We start from the raw sequence: 14,191 nt of genomic DNA, 5'->3' as shown, positions 1-14,191 counted from the left end.
GAGTGAGCAGTTTGTTATATTGTTAGAGGTTAAAAAAATTGCATGGAGAGATATGATGGTTTATATAGAGTCTTTTTGGAATTATTGCAATTAGAAGAAGTCGCAGGGGGGGATGGAGAAGAAAAAAAAAAAAGCTAGAAAAGTTCCACGCTGTTTCTGAAACCACGCCTTTAGAACAGCCCCCTATCCTGCACCCTCCATGCACGTCAGAGGAGCCAGAGCGAGGGAGGGAGCCTACCCCGCCCTCTGACGAATTGAATAACACAGAGATGTTAGAAAAGGCTGGTAAAGGTGTGTCCGCCCAAGAGGGGACACGGAGGGGGGTGTTCGCTCAGCAAGCGACCCCGAAAATACCCGCCCATCAGGCGGAGTTAGAAGCTGCCCAAAGAGGAGAGGCTTCAAAGAGCGGCGGGAAACGGCGGGATGGCCGCGCCGCGGAGTGACCCCGAGCAGAGGGGGGAGAGATTAGAAAAGAAAAAAAAAATATATTAGAACGCTGCCATAGACAGACAGCGAAAGAAAAGGGGCTGGCCAAAGTTATAAAGGCACACCCTGCAGGGAAAGCACAGCCGTGATCCATGAAGGGGAGGACCCGGCCCTCCGGAGGGGAGATTGGCGGGGCCCCGGTGGAGCCGCGCATGCGTGTTTCGGCACTGAAGCCGAGCCTGTGAAGTTCCGGAAATGGCTCAGACGGCAGAGCCTGAGATTCTTAATCTCAGGGTCGTGGGTCCGTTTTCTGGGACAATCAGCAGTCGCCCAAAAAGGGATTTATCTCCTGAAAAGGAGTTTCTCCCTAAATATAAGTTTTTAGAGTTTTTTCTCAGATTCAAAAGCAGCACATGGCAGCACACAGCAGCCAGAAACGCTGTCGCCATGACAACCACCGGTAAAACAACTCAAGCAACTTCGATGAAGCTACAGAAAGCAACAAAACAAAAGAGAAAGAACAGAAAGCTGGACATCTCAGAGAGGGATAAAAAAGAGAGTGTTTTAATTGGACAATTAAAAAATTAGAAACTTTGCAAACTGTATTGTTAGTAAATCAGCAAATTGTTCTAATCATGATTGACATTTAAAAAGAAGTCTCTATTGAATGAAGTGCCTTCAAAAATAGATCAAAAAGTTTATAGATATTTTATAGTGAAATATATATAGATGTTGTATTTCTAATAATATCTGCTGGTTTTGTTTTTACAAAATAGCATGGAAAATGATATTTATACATCCCAAGAAATTTAAAAGAGTTTTATTCTGTTTCAGTATTCCTAATACATGAAGGTTTTGAAAATGTTATCTTCTCTATACATCTACTGATAATGTAATACTGTACCATATGGAGTGATCATCAAGCATTATTACTGTAGTTACAGTCAGTTTCTGCAAGAAGCATTTCTTTAAAATTGAGTTAAAAGATCATATGATTAACCCTACAGAAAAAGGATTGAATGACAAGTTTTTTTATATTTTTAACCTTTCCTTTCATTTGAGTATGTGTATTGTGGAGTTAGTTCAATGCAGTTTTCAGTAATTTCAAAATTATGTTAACCATATATTACCCATTTGCTTGGTATTTTTTATAATTAGACAATTTTAATGTGAGTCCTTTTGGTATAAAAAAAAAAAACATGTATAACAGCATATATATAAATTTGGATTTTGAATTTTAGTTAAAAAGTTAGACTTAATGTTTCTGAAAAGTACTACAAAAGCTAAATAGCAAATTACCAAATCTGTGGTGTTGTATTTTTTTTTCCTAGTGAAACTGCACTCTAAAAATCCTAACAAATGTAAACATATACCAAGCAAATGCTTGTTATGAATTGATATTTTTAATAACATCTACAATTATTATGAGTTATTCTCAAAACTAGATAACATAGAATGATGACAAATTTGTTGCATCCCTATAATCTCTATAGTGAACCAATATTCCTATTATATTGTGTTCAAAGAAGTGTATACCAAATTTTTAGTTGCTTTTTTTATAATAATAGAGTAAGATTAAGTTGTGTTTTCATCTGATACAGATTAAGTGTTAATAGAATTAATCAAAGTTAAATTTCACCATGTTTAAGTTTGAGTGTTTCTAAGTTAAGTTATAACTTTGGTATTTTTTAATGTTAAGTTTTGTTACTTCCTTTTATCATAATTAATTTCGAACAGGTTTAGATTTAAATTGCTTTATGTTTTATTGAAGGTGTTTGTTTAAATTGCAAAGTATAGTTATTTTCCTAAAGAGATGAAGATGAACACCTGCTTGTGGACAGAAGTGAATGCAGTCTGTGACACCTTTGACTTCATTGGGAGTTCTATTGTTTGTTGTTATATCATTATTGTTATATTGCTATATTATTGATATATTGTTATTGCTATTGTTATAGCTTTCTTATTTTTCAGTGTTTCCAAAATTTTAAGAAGATGTACCATTGCTGAAGGTCAGCTGCCATGAGAAAAACTTCAGATTAAACCAACTGCTGCATGGTTTAATTGGTCTGGTACCTAAGACTTCTGGTAATTTGCTTTATACAAATGCTTTTTAAAAGTTTGCTGTGTTTTAACCATCTTATAGCTGTTATTTTTAAACCCCTTGCTTTGAAAATGAGTTAGGAGACATCTTTCCAGATGAAGCCTAAGGCTCTGGCCAAGCCTTGACTTTACCTGGATGGAGAATTTACCAATAAACCCAGAAGTTTTCTGCATCAAAACAATATTCAGGTCAATTTGACTTGGCAATTAGTGAATTAATATAGCAGCTGGATTTTACAGTGAGCTTGGAAAATTGTTATCCGGACATGATTTTCCAATCTTCCATTGATTTATCAGCTGTAGCAGACTCTGGGATGAGAGTATATATTTAGTACATTTATCAATTCATATTACAGATTATTCAGATAAGTTTAATAACGCATAATATTAATTATGCATCTTCTTAATAAGTTTTTGATTTCTGTAAAAGTGTTATTTCTTATGTGTATACATGTGCAAGTGTTTTACTTTGATAGTTTTTCATTTTTATAACAAAAAACCAAATACCTTAATTATAAAAAAAAAAAAAGGGGAGAACCAAGGCTATGCCTCGGAAGTATAAAAACCTAATATATCTTAAATTTTTGGAAAAAGCATAAAGATCTTATATCTATTGCAAACAATTCTTGAACAGTCTTTTTTAAATAAGTCTTTTACGAAGCCAGTTCCATCAATTATCAGGTATTGTTCTAACAGTACTCAAGCAAATTTGAGAGAGAATTCTTTGGTTCTGGTCAAAAGTTCAGAAGCAAGAAGATTAAAAAATCTATTTCAATTAATAATTTGGAGGAAGGTGTATGTTTGTGTATTCACAGGTTCAAAGCAAAAGTAACTTCCTAGCAAAGAACATGGAAACTCATCAGCTGCAGAGACAAGCAGACAGCCCAAAGAGCAGAAGAGCGAGCACGCTGATGTGAACTGTATCAAGACCACAGTTAACAGCAGAACAGCTTGGATCCAACATGCAAGAACAATGAACTTTGGGTTTCATGTGAAACAGTGGGAAAGTCAATATTTTAAAGCCTCATTTGTTAAAGCATGGTGTGAACAGTGTCAAAATTCAGAATCTTGCACAAGAGATAAAGTCCTTGAATATGAAGATGAATCAAGTATCACCCTTGAACTGTATCATTTTGTTGATCACTTTGTGATGCAATTTCACCTGCATCGCTTCTTCTTTTAGTTAACTCAAAAGAAAGTGTACCTTATCTCAGAAAATAAATTTTTGTATAACATCCAATTTTTCTGTGTTAAAACAGAATGAAAATGAGATAATGAATGTTACTCCAAATCATGCTCTATACAAAGAGGCAACATCCTAGTGTGATCTTATATCAATCTTAGTTACACCTGATTGTGAAGAGTTTGACTTTTGAAATTTTAGATAGAAATTTATAACAACTCAGCTTTCAATTCAAGTAGCTTCAGCAGAAACTTTAGAGCAATTAAACAAATTAAGCTACTGGTCAAGTAAGCATCCTAAATCTATTTCTCTAGTTTTGAGTAGTTAATTAACTAATGTTCAAAACTGGAGGCAAAGTGCTCTGTGGAACAGAGCAGCAGTTCTGTTAGTGCATAAGGCATGAGTGAAGGAAAAAAAACCCTTCTTGAAAAGTAATCAAAGAAAAGCTTTGGGTTGATTTTTTTTAATTTTTTTTTTAAAGAGAGGGGCAGATGTTGGAGTCTGAAATACAGACTGTGTGCCCTTGCTTTTAATGTTTAGTTCTGAGATCCAAGAAAACATTGAATTTCATATAATATGAAATTCATGAGCATGTTTTCATAGTGATACATGAAAACAAATGTTAAAGTTAGATAAGAAAGTGTAGGTGTGTAGATTAGAAAGTTTCTTAAATCACTGGGTGAAAAAGTAGTTTAGAGAACAGGAGACAAGATGGAGGATTTAGGGTGTTGTCCCTTGTCTTTCTTCTTTCTTCTTCATGTTCTTCTCCTAGAGGTTTTTGGGTAATAGTTAGTAATTAGATAGAAAATGCCGCAGTGCATCACAGAGGTGATGGGTCATTGGGTCATTAAGAAAAATAATATACGTGTCTATTGTTAATTGGATAAAAATAGGTATAAAGATAAAAGAACTGCGTAATTCGGGGCCATTTTGTGTATCAAACATGAAGTGTGCCACAAGGCCTTGTTTGTACCATCAGAAGAAAGAAATGTACCAGATTGCAAAGATTAACCTTGTAACCAGCCTGGAGAGACCTGTTAACTTTTGTAAGGATCCTGCAATAAACACGAGAAACAAGATTCTAACGAGCTCGAGAGTTTACTTCAAATAATGAGAACTGAGATATAAGTGGAACTCCCCACGAGGGAGGATCCCAGAAGAATTCAGCCCAGAGAAGGCTGGGGAACTATAGAAAGCTGTATTCACAGAAAATTCAGCCCAGAGAAGGCTGGGAAACTATAGAAAGGCTGTATCTACAGAAAATTCAGCCCAGAGGAGGCTGAGAGACTATAGAGAGCTGTATTCACAGAGAATTGAGCCCAGAGAAGGCTGAGAGACTAAAGAAAAAATATATCCACAGAGAACAGAGCCCAAAGGAGGCAAAGAAGAGAGAGACAGAGGTAACAGGATACTACTATTAAAAGGTGTCAAAAGAGATTTGCTTGGAAATTACAAAAGAGGAAGTGACAAGGAAATAGGGGGCAAGACCAGATTGGCCTCTATAACTCGCCACCAAGAAGAATATAAAACACCTGCTGTGAGCTGCAACCTCATAGGCAGGATGGGTGGGGGTGTAAGCCATACTGGACCCCTATTATTCCTTCTTCTGTCACTTATCCTTTTCCCTTTTGGGACACCAGGAAAGCCATGTTACAAATGCTATCAAAAACTTTACATGGAAAGACGCCGGGGTTTCTTTCTCATTACCCACACCAATATCAATAGTCACTGCTATAAGCCATCCAAGTTAAGTACCTGTATACATAAAGAGGAAAAATATTGGATCACAGAAAACTTAGGAGTCAGTGGCACTAGATTGGGAAGCACTTGCCCAAAAGGGGAAAAATGGATTTGCTTCACGGGGGCGGCCAAGGGAAAGACCCAAGATTTGATAAAAGAACAAGTGATAAGAAAAAACACAAAACCAACACAGCAACCTAAACCTATCTTAACTTCACGTCAGGATCTGTATGCAAGGCTCAAACAGCAATTAAAAGGGGAAATAGATATCTCAAGACTAGGGAAAAACCTGTTTGTGGATTTAGGGGAGAGGATAAGTAAAGAACTTAATATAACGAACTGTTGGGTCTGTGGAGGAGCCTTGATGACGGAGGAATGGCCATGGAAAGGTAGTAGCATAGGCCCAGTGGAACTCCTTAAGTGGAACCGGACCAATATAGGAGGGGGGACTCGCCCAGAAGGATGGATTCTAAGTTCAACAGTGATAGGGGAAGAATGTTTATGGCGAACTGGTAAGGAGTTTCTTAAAGAAATAGGGAAAACTCCCTGTAAAAGGTATAAGGTTAGCAATGGAACTTCTACATGGTGGATCCCAGAGGAACCAACTCTGTATTGGACTCAAGGAAAAGTAAAAGAAAAGAATTGTGTGTGTGATAATCGAACCAGATTCTTCAGATGTAATGGTAAAGGGAAAAATCCTTACTCTGGAATCCCAGAAATATCTAAATTTTGGGAAAATATAAATCAACAGAAAAATGACTATTGGAAGGCACCAGATGGCTTATTTTGGATATGTGGGAAAAGGGCATACCCAAAGCTCCCTTCACAATGGAAAGGGAGTTGTACTCTGGGAATCATTCAACCAGGATTCTTCCTTTTGCCAGGACCAGATGGAGATCAATTGGGAGTGCTGGTTTATGAGGACCTAAAAAGAAACAAAAGGGAATTGTTTGGAGGACCTCAAAAATGGGGAGATGAGGAATGGCCCCCTGAACGCATACTGGAAACATATGGGCCAGCTACTTGGGCACAAGATGGAAGTTGGGGATATCGAACCCCAATTTACATGCTAAATCGTATTATAAGACTCCAGGCTGTAGTAGAAATCATAACCAATGAAACAGCTGGGGCTATGGAATTAATAGTCAGTCAGCAATGCCAAGCCAGAGCTGCAATATATCAGAATAGACTGGCTTTGGACTATCTATTGGCTGAAGAAGGGGGTGTTTGCGGGAAATTTAATACATCAGATTGTTGTTTACAAATTGATGACAATGGAAATGCTGTTCTAGATATCGCCAAGAACATCAGAAAAATAGCCCACGTACCAGTCCAAAAATGGGAGTCAATGATGACCACTAATTGGTGGAATAACTTGTTGGGGACAGAATGGTGGAAGAAGCTAGGTTTCTTCCTCCTATGCGCTACAGCTGGTTTAATATTCCTTCCTTGTCTAATCCCCTGTTTCATCCAACTAATCACCAAAGTGGTGCAGGGCATGCAAATAGTAGCAATGCCTACAGACCCAAAATTGGCTACATCTGGAACGGCACAAAAAATCATGGTATTAAGAAAACAAAATAATGTGAAAGATCCGTCGGAAGAAGCTAAATTGATTTATGAAAAAAATGAACAAGTGCTAGAAGATAGAAAACAAGAATTATTGCTCAAGCCAAATGATTTATAAAAAAAGATAAAAGGAGGGATTGTTGTGAATTCATGTTGTAAATATTGGCTTTTCACAATTATTCTGATAAATATATATATTATATGCTTTCACTATATTCTTTTCTCTCTTAGCAAGTTATAGGCTTAGATAGGAATTTTGAATGGTAAGGATATGTTTCATCTGGACAAGGCAAGATAAACAAGCAAGACAATGGGAGGATCAAGCTGTGGAAAACAGGCTATTATCAACAGCAGGAAATGGAGAGCAAATGGTTATCAAGAAGCCGGTACCAGGACGCTGGCAGGGGGGGAAGACAGGAAGACCAGCTACCCTCAAAGGAAGGATGAGGGGCTTGGACTCTTATCGATCAGTGACCATTTCCAGAGGAAAGGAAACCAAACTCCAAAATAATGCTCATCAGCAAAAATAGTGCTGACCAGCAGAAAATTAAGTTGTGCAAAAGCATGATCTAAGAAGGCAGAACCAGGGAGGGGACACGCTTTGAATATGCATTAACCCCTCACAGCAGGGGGGGAATAAAAAGAGTGTCCCTGAGATACCAGATACCAGGTACCAAGGCACCCGGCCGTAACTCTTTGCTTTACTTTATGTCTCTTATTGTCTTTATGAAACTGTTTTAAAATTTTACAGGAGTGAACTTCATTTTTCACATAACTAAGAGATCATTTTTTGTTCTTTGAAGTCATTCAGATTTGTCTGGATTTGTCAAAAGTGGTATATAAATCAACTATAATTAGTTCACCCTAAAGTTTGCCACATATTAATTTTAAGCATTTTCAAATTTAGAGACAGGAATTATTCAAGTCAATGTAATTTTTGATATGTCAAAATGCAAGATAAGGGTTATTATTAATGTTTGCAACTATAAAGATATGAACCTCTTCATGTTATAGAATGCTGTCGCGGTTCTAGAAGACAGGTGTCTGCTAGGGAGGGCAGGAGCCTCCCTTGGGGATTAAAGAATGTAGACCCCCTCCCTCCGAATTATTATAATTTTGAAATCAAGGGGCTTTTAGGCAGAGATCTGGGGATAGGAATAACAGTTCTTTACTAGTATAACCAGGCAAACAAACAACAATAACTACAGCATTAGCAAGAAAACAGAACCAGGGACCCCGTGACAGCCCTCTCGGCTGAGACGGGAAGGGATGGAGGAGAGGCTTTGTTTCACAAACCCCCTCGGGCGGGCAGTCCCGGTGCTCCTGCAGGGCTCTGAGGAACAGTCGACTGGAACAGTAGGGATGGGCAGAGATCCTGGGCCGGTGGATGAGGTGTATCAGCAGCCCCGCGGCGGTGGCTGGTACTGCCACACGTCCCAGCAGGACAGGGGGTGCGAGGCCACCAACAAAGAGGGGAGAAGGAGAAGAAGCAGCAGCTCCATCTGGGTGATGGCAAAATTCCCTTCTCTCTACCGCAGCAGCTCTGCGCCCCCCCAAAAATAATGTCTTTCCCCGAAGCCGAAGAAAAGCCCACCAAACTTCCTGTCCCCACCCTCCTTTCCTGCCTCCTTCCCCGCCTGGGCCCGGCCACTCTTTGTCCTTTGTCGAGTGCCCACTAAGTACCTACAGTTAGGTTGTCCCCGCAACTAATGAGTAAAAATTCCACGGGCAAGCCAGAACAACAAAAAAAAGGACGCCTAACCCCCAACAGATGCCCTGTTTAAAACAAAGATTCTGCTACGTATTGTTTTAAATTTTTTGGATGGAGTATTTCTCAGATATATCTGTACCACTGAGATGCTCTTCATGAAAGTCTGTTTTGACAGGAAAAAATGCATTTGAAGTATTTCAAAAGGTTGACATTCCTGGACTAGAATTTTTCATGTTTGATTCCAAAAAAAGTGTTAAAAAGAACAATTTTTATGAAAGTTATGTCACATAATGTATAAAAATGTGTATTACTTTAACTACCAAGAGAATTATTGAATAGAATATTGATCTGAATTGGAACAGATATCAATCAGCTACATTAGATTTTGTGGCAAGGTTTTGATAGCAAGGAGAAGGGGATATGGCTACAGGGTTGTCTCCATGAGAAGCTGCCAGAAACTTCCACCATGTCCAACAGAGCCAAAGCCAGACAACTCCAAGACCAACCTACCACCGGCCAAATTGAGCCCATCAACAACAGCTCTGGAATAACACATTTGAGATAAAAAATGCAGCAGAAACAGCAACTAAAGAGAGTAAACATCTTTGGAAATACCAGGGGCAGCAAGGGAGGACAAGGAGGAAATGTTCCAGGCAGCAGAGCAGAGATGCACACCATCATCAGGCAGCTGTGTCCTTACAGCCCTTGGAGGTCCATGGTAGAGCAGAGATCCACCTGCTGCCCACAGACAATCCCACACTGGACCAGGTGGATGTCCCAAAGAGGCTGTGACCCTGTGAGAAACCTGTGCTGGAGGAGGCTCCTGGTAGGACCTGTGGACCCATGGAGAGAGAAGCCAGTGCTGTAAGCAGTTTTGCTGACAGGACTTGTGACTCTATGGGGAGCCCGCACTGGAGCAGTATTGACTTGATCTTCTTGAGTGGCCCGGCCAGCTCAGTGATGAGGTTTCTCTTCACTCGAGTTTCAAGCCAGCATATGTTTGTGGGATTCACTGATTTTCTTCAAGAATCCAAGTCTATAGAGCGAGTAAAGAAATCAGGGGGGAACTCTCTCTCTGGTTTGCATTCCACAGTTTATTTCTGGGAAGGGGAATCCAAAGGACGAGAGACCAAGGATTTGGGGTCTGGGGGTCTCTTTTAACAGGGTTTCTCGGAGGGAGGGAACATCAGAGAGAGAACCAATTATTTTTCTCAGTTAGTACATCTTACAAACTTTCTACAAATCAAGGTTACACACACCAAGATAAGAAATAACAGACACCAACTTCTTCAAATGCCCAGAAAGGTGTAGGAGTATTCTCCACAGAGGGGCAGGGGGGGGGGGGGGGGGGGGGGGGCTTGGTTTCCTGGCAACACAGGGGGGAAAGAAAGGGAAAGCAAGGTAAGCATGCCCTCTCAGCTTCATAGCTCAGAGGCATTCTGGGACAGGAAAAACGAAGTTAGAAACTTCCGTATTAGAACGAAGGGTCTCTCTTCTCCCAACCCCGTGCTTTCCTGGGCTAAAGAAACTTCAAGCAGCTGGAAATGCCAGCACGGTCTTCTCTTTACTCTATCCGGCCTCTCGCCGTGGAGCTGAGGAGATAAACTTCAGTAACCATGGTAACTTGACGCCAGGTAAACAATTAGGAGAAAGAGAAGCTGGGGGGGGGGGGGGGGGGGAAATCACAACTAAAAGATGAGAAAAAATACATTTCAAGCTATCAACTACAACACAGCATGTTCCAGAAGAACTGCACCCCATAAAAGGGACCCATGCTGAAATATTCATTAGGAACTGCAGACTGTGAGAAGGATTCACATGGGAGAAGTTCTTGGAGAACTGTCTCCCGTGGGAGGGATGCAGTGCTCCTGTTGTGAATTCATGTTGTAAATATTGGCTTTTCACAAGTATTCTGATAAATGTTATATGCTATATGCTTTTGCTATATTATTTTCTCTCTTAGCAAGTTATAGGCTTAGATAGGAATTCTGAATGGTAAGAATATGTTTCATCTGGACAAGGCAAGATAACTCCAACAGGCAAGACAATGGGAGGACCAAGCTTTCCAACAGAAGGACAGTGGAAAACAGGCTATTATCAGCAGCAGGAAATGGAGAGCAAACTGTTATCAAAAAGCCGGTACCAGGACGTTGGCAGGGGGGAAAGATAAGAAGCCCAGCTGCCCTCAGAGGAAGGATGAGGGGCCCAGACTGTTATCAACACTGACCATTTGCAGAAGAAAGGAAACCAAACTCCAAAATAATGCTCATCAGCAAGAATAATGATGACCAGCAAAAATAGTGCTGAATAGCAGAAACAGAAATCAAACAGAGCATATTCTAAATAGGCGGAACTAGGGTGGGAACATGCTAAATACTTCTTGAAAAAGTTTGAATATGCATCAAACCCTCACAGCAGGAGGGGATAAAAAGAGTGTTCCTGAGATACCAGGTGTGTTCTGGCAACGCGCCAGGGCACCCAGCCGTTTTAACCCTTTGCTTTATTTCCTTTGTCTCCTAATTGTCTTTTTGTTTATATTAAACTTTTTATAATTTATTAAGTGAATCTCGTTTTTAATACTCCTGAAGTATTCCCATTTGAGGTGGGAATTCAGTCAGTAATTAGGATCTAGAAGAAACAAGCACTTCTGTGAAACAACTGGCTTGACCCAAAGCTACAGTAGTAGAAAGCGGGCAGGTTTTGAGCCATTTTTGTTTCTGCCTCTTTCAAGGGCCATCGAATGGAACAAACTTAGCAACACTATCTCCTTTATGACTCAGCTGGAGGTCAGGACAACATAACAAACATGTTGAAGTCAAAGAGCTAGAACAGGAGAGAGCTTCATAAGCCTTAATTTGACAGCAGGCTGTCATCTCAGCTTCAAATGACATAAGGTTAAAACAAGTACCTCAACTTGCAGTAAGAAAACAGCTACTGTTTCTTCTGTGTATCAATGCTCTGTCCAGTTATATGTCACCTGTCCTCTTGCATCCATCCTGTCTCCTCCCCCTGTTATCATTATCTCTTTTGTGTCCCCTCTCCCTGCCTCCATTATTATTTGCTTCATATTCCTTTTAGGAACTTTTTGCAGAGTTATTCTGCAAACCAGTTTGACATTTCAGAAGAGTGACCCTGCCTTTGAGACATGTTATGACTATAAAAGTACATACCAACATGCTCAAAACTTGGACACCTTCACAGTGGAACCTGGGGAAGGGGGCAGTATTACTACTCTCCAAAAGGGTAGGCAATTGAATTTCTCATCCTTAAGACACCAAATTCAAAGCAACTTTTAACACTTTGGTCTCTTAGCTCAGCATTTGAATGCACAGTTTTCACCACATAGACTAAAACTGCTCCACTGTTTACATGTTCATATTGAAGTTACTAAAGAAACACACTGACCTTCCATGCTATTTTATAACACAAACATACACTTAACAGTAGCATGTTAGTAGTCTGGTTGCAACTGGAACAAACACCCCTGGGAATTCATATCCTGCTTCTGGGAGTCTGCAAAAGGTGACTTGGAAGAAAAGCCTTTGTAAGTTTCAAATAATTCTAAAAGGATTTATACCTTCACTGGGAAGGAAAAATTAAGTAAAAAGCATCATTTTTAATTGTTTCAAATGGGGGGCTGGAGGTATGGCAAACCTATAACAAGCACTCAGCAATATTTGTGACAATCTGTATTGCATCCAGATGCTGTAGTTCAATTCAATTACATAAATTTAATGTTAATAAAAACAAGCTACATGAGAATAGTAGAAAGAAAACTGGAGAAAAATCTTTCAGATCTGACTTCAGAGCTCTTGTCTAGCTTAGTTGGTATCTCTGGCAGTTTCTTGTGGCTCTATTTATAGCTGCAGTTTCAGCTGAGCTGCTGTTTATAAATAGGCTTGCTATCTCTCTGTGCTCAGACTAAACTACAGAAAAGCACTTGCACAATGGCAAGCAGGTCTCTGCTTAGGAAGCTGATGTAAGGCAGTAGTTGGATTTTCAGTTCCAATGTTCACTTACACTGTGCTAATTTGGCCCATGCTACAGAAAGAAAAGGATCTTAATTGGTAGAGGGACATTATTAGATAAGCAGATGGAAATTATCACAAATTATTAAAAAAAACCACCCCCAACAGTCTGCAGATTATAAAGCCTCCATGCTACACTCACAAAGAAGCAGGAGCCTGTGTTATTCAGTGGATTTGTGAAGGGAGCCTGGCAGCTGTATAATATGGATTAGACTTGTAGACATGAATTATTGCCTGGCTACAAGATGCCTGAAACAATCAGTTCTAGTACTCTGAAAGTTTGGGAATTTAAAATAAATTTTAGATGTTTGGTAAAATTCGAAATGCCTGGGACGGTGCTATTGTGAAAGTGCTTACCAAAAGATACTGGTAGCAATAATAATAGCAAAGCTGTGCCTACAGGACAATAGCTCTACAACTGCGGTTACAGAAAACAAATATAAACTAAACCAAGCCACTCGCACATACCCAAGGACCACAGTAAGAAGCAGCATGGGCATAGTTAGACATATGTATTAAATGGGATAACCATGGGGTGAATATCAAACCTAGGAGCCAGGTGCTACTAGGGCAGAGCAGTTTTACAGTCAGTTTGAGATTTATACATAGGAGAAAAATATTTTCAGTGTTCCAAACACAAGTAAGTATGTGAGATAATTATCCAACTGCATTGCCTGCAATGGTTGAGCATCCTATGCTGGATTCTGTACCTGGGATGGGTCAACCCTGGATGTAGGTACAACCTGGGGAATGAGATGCTGGAAAGCAGCACTGTGGAAAGGAGCCTGGGGGTCCTAGTCGATGGCAAGTTGAATATGAGTCAATAGTGCCCTGGCAGCCAATAGAGCCAAGCATGTCCTGGGGTGCATCAGGCACAGCATCACCACCTGGGCAAGGGAGGGGATTGTCACGCTTTGGTCTCCACTGGTGCAATCTCACCTCGAGTCTTGTGTGCAGGTTTGGGTGCCACAATTTCAGAAGGACAGTAAGCTATTAAAGAGTGTCCAGAGGACGGCAACAAAGATGGTGAAGGGTCTGGAGGGGAAGTCGTATGAGGACCAGCTGAGGACACTTGGTCTTTTCAGGCTGGAAGAAACTGAGGGAAGACCTCATTGCAATTACACAGCTTCCTCATGAGAGGAAGAAGAGGGGCAGACACTGATCTCTTCTCCACAGTGACCAGGGACAGGACCCAAGGGAATGGACTGAAGTTGTCAGGGGAGCTTTAGGCTGGATATTAGACGACGGTTCTTCATCCAGAGTGTGGTTGGGCACTGGAACAGGTTCCCCAAGGAAGTTGTCACAGCATCAAGCCTGACAGAGTTCAAGAAGGATGTGAAAGCCTGTGCCCAAGTAGGTGAGCTACTGTCCAAAGAGAGAAGCCCAAGCTTCTCAAGACACTATCTCCTTATTCTGATGGAAATTCCATGATGT

Source organism: Poecile atricapillus, chromosome 2 (assembly GCF_030490865.1).
Source record: "Poecile atricapillus isolate bPoeAtr1 chromosome 2, bPoeAtr1.hap1, whole genome shotgun sequence".
In the NCBI taxonomy this organism is placed as follows: Eukaryota; Metazoa; Chordata; class Aves; order Passeriformes; family Paridae; genus Poecile; species Poecile atricapillus.
The sequence above is the reverse complement of the archived record's forward strand: the minus strand, read 5'-3'. Positions refer to the sequence as shown.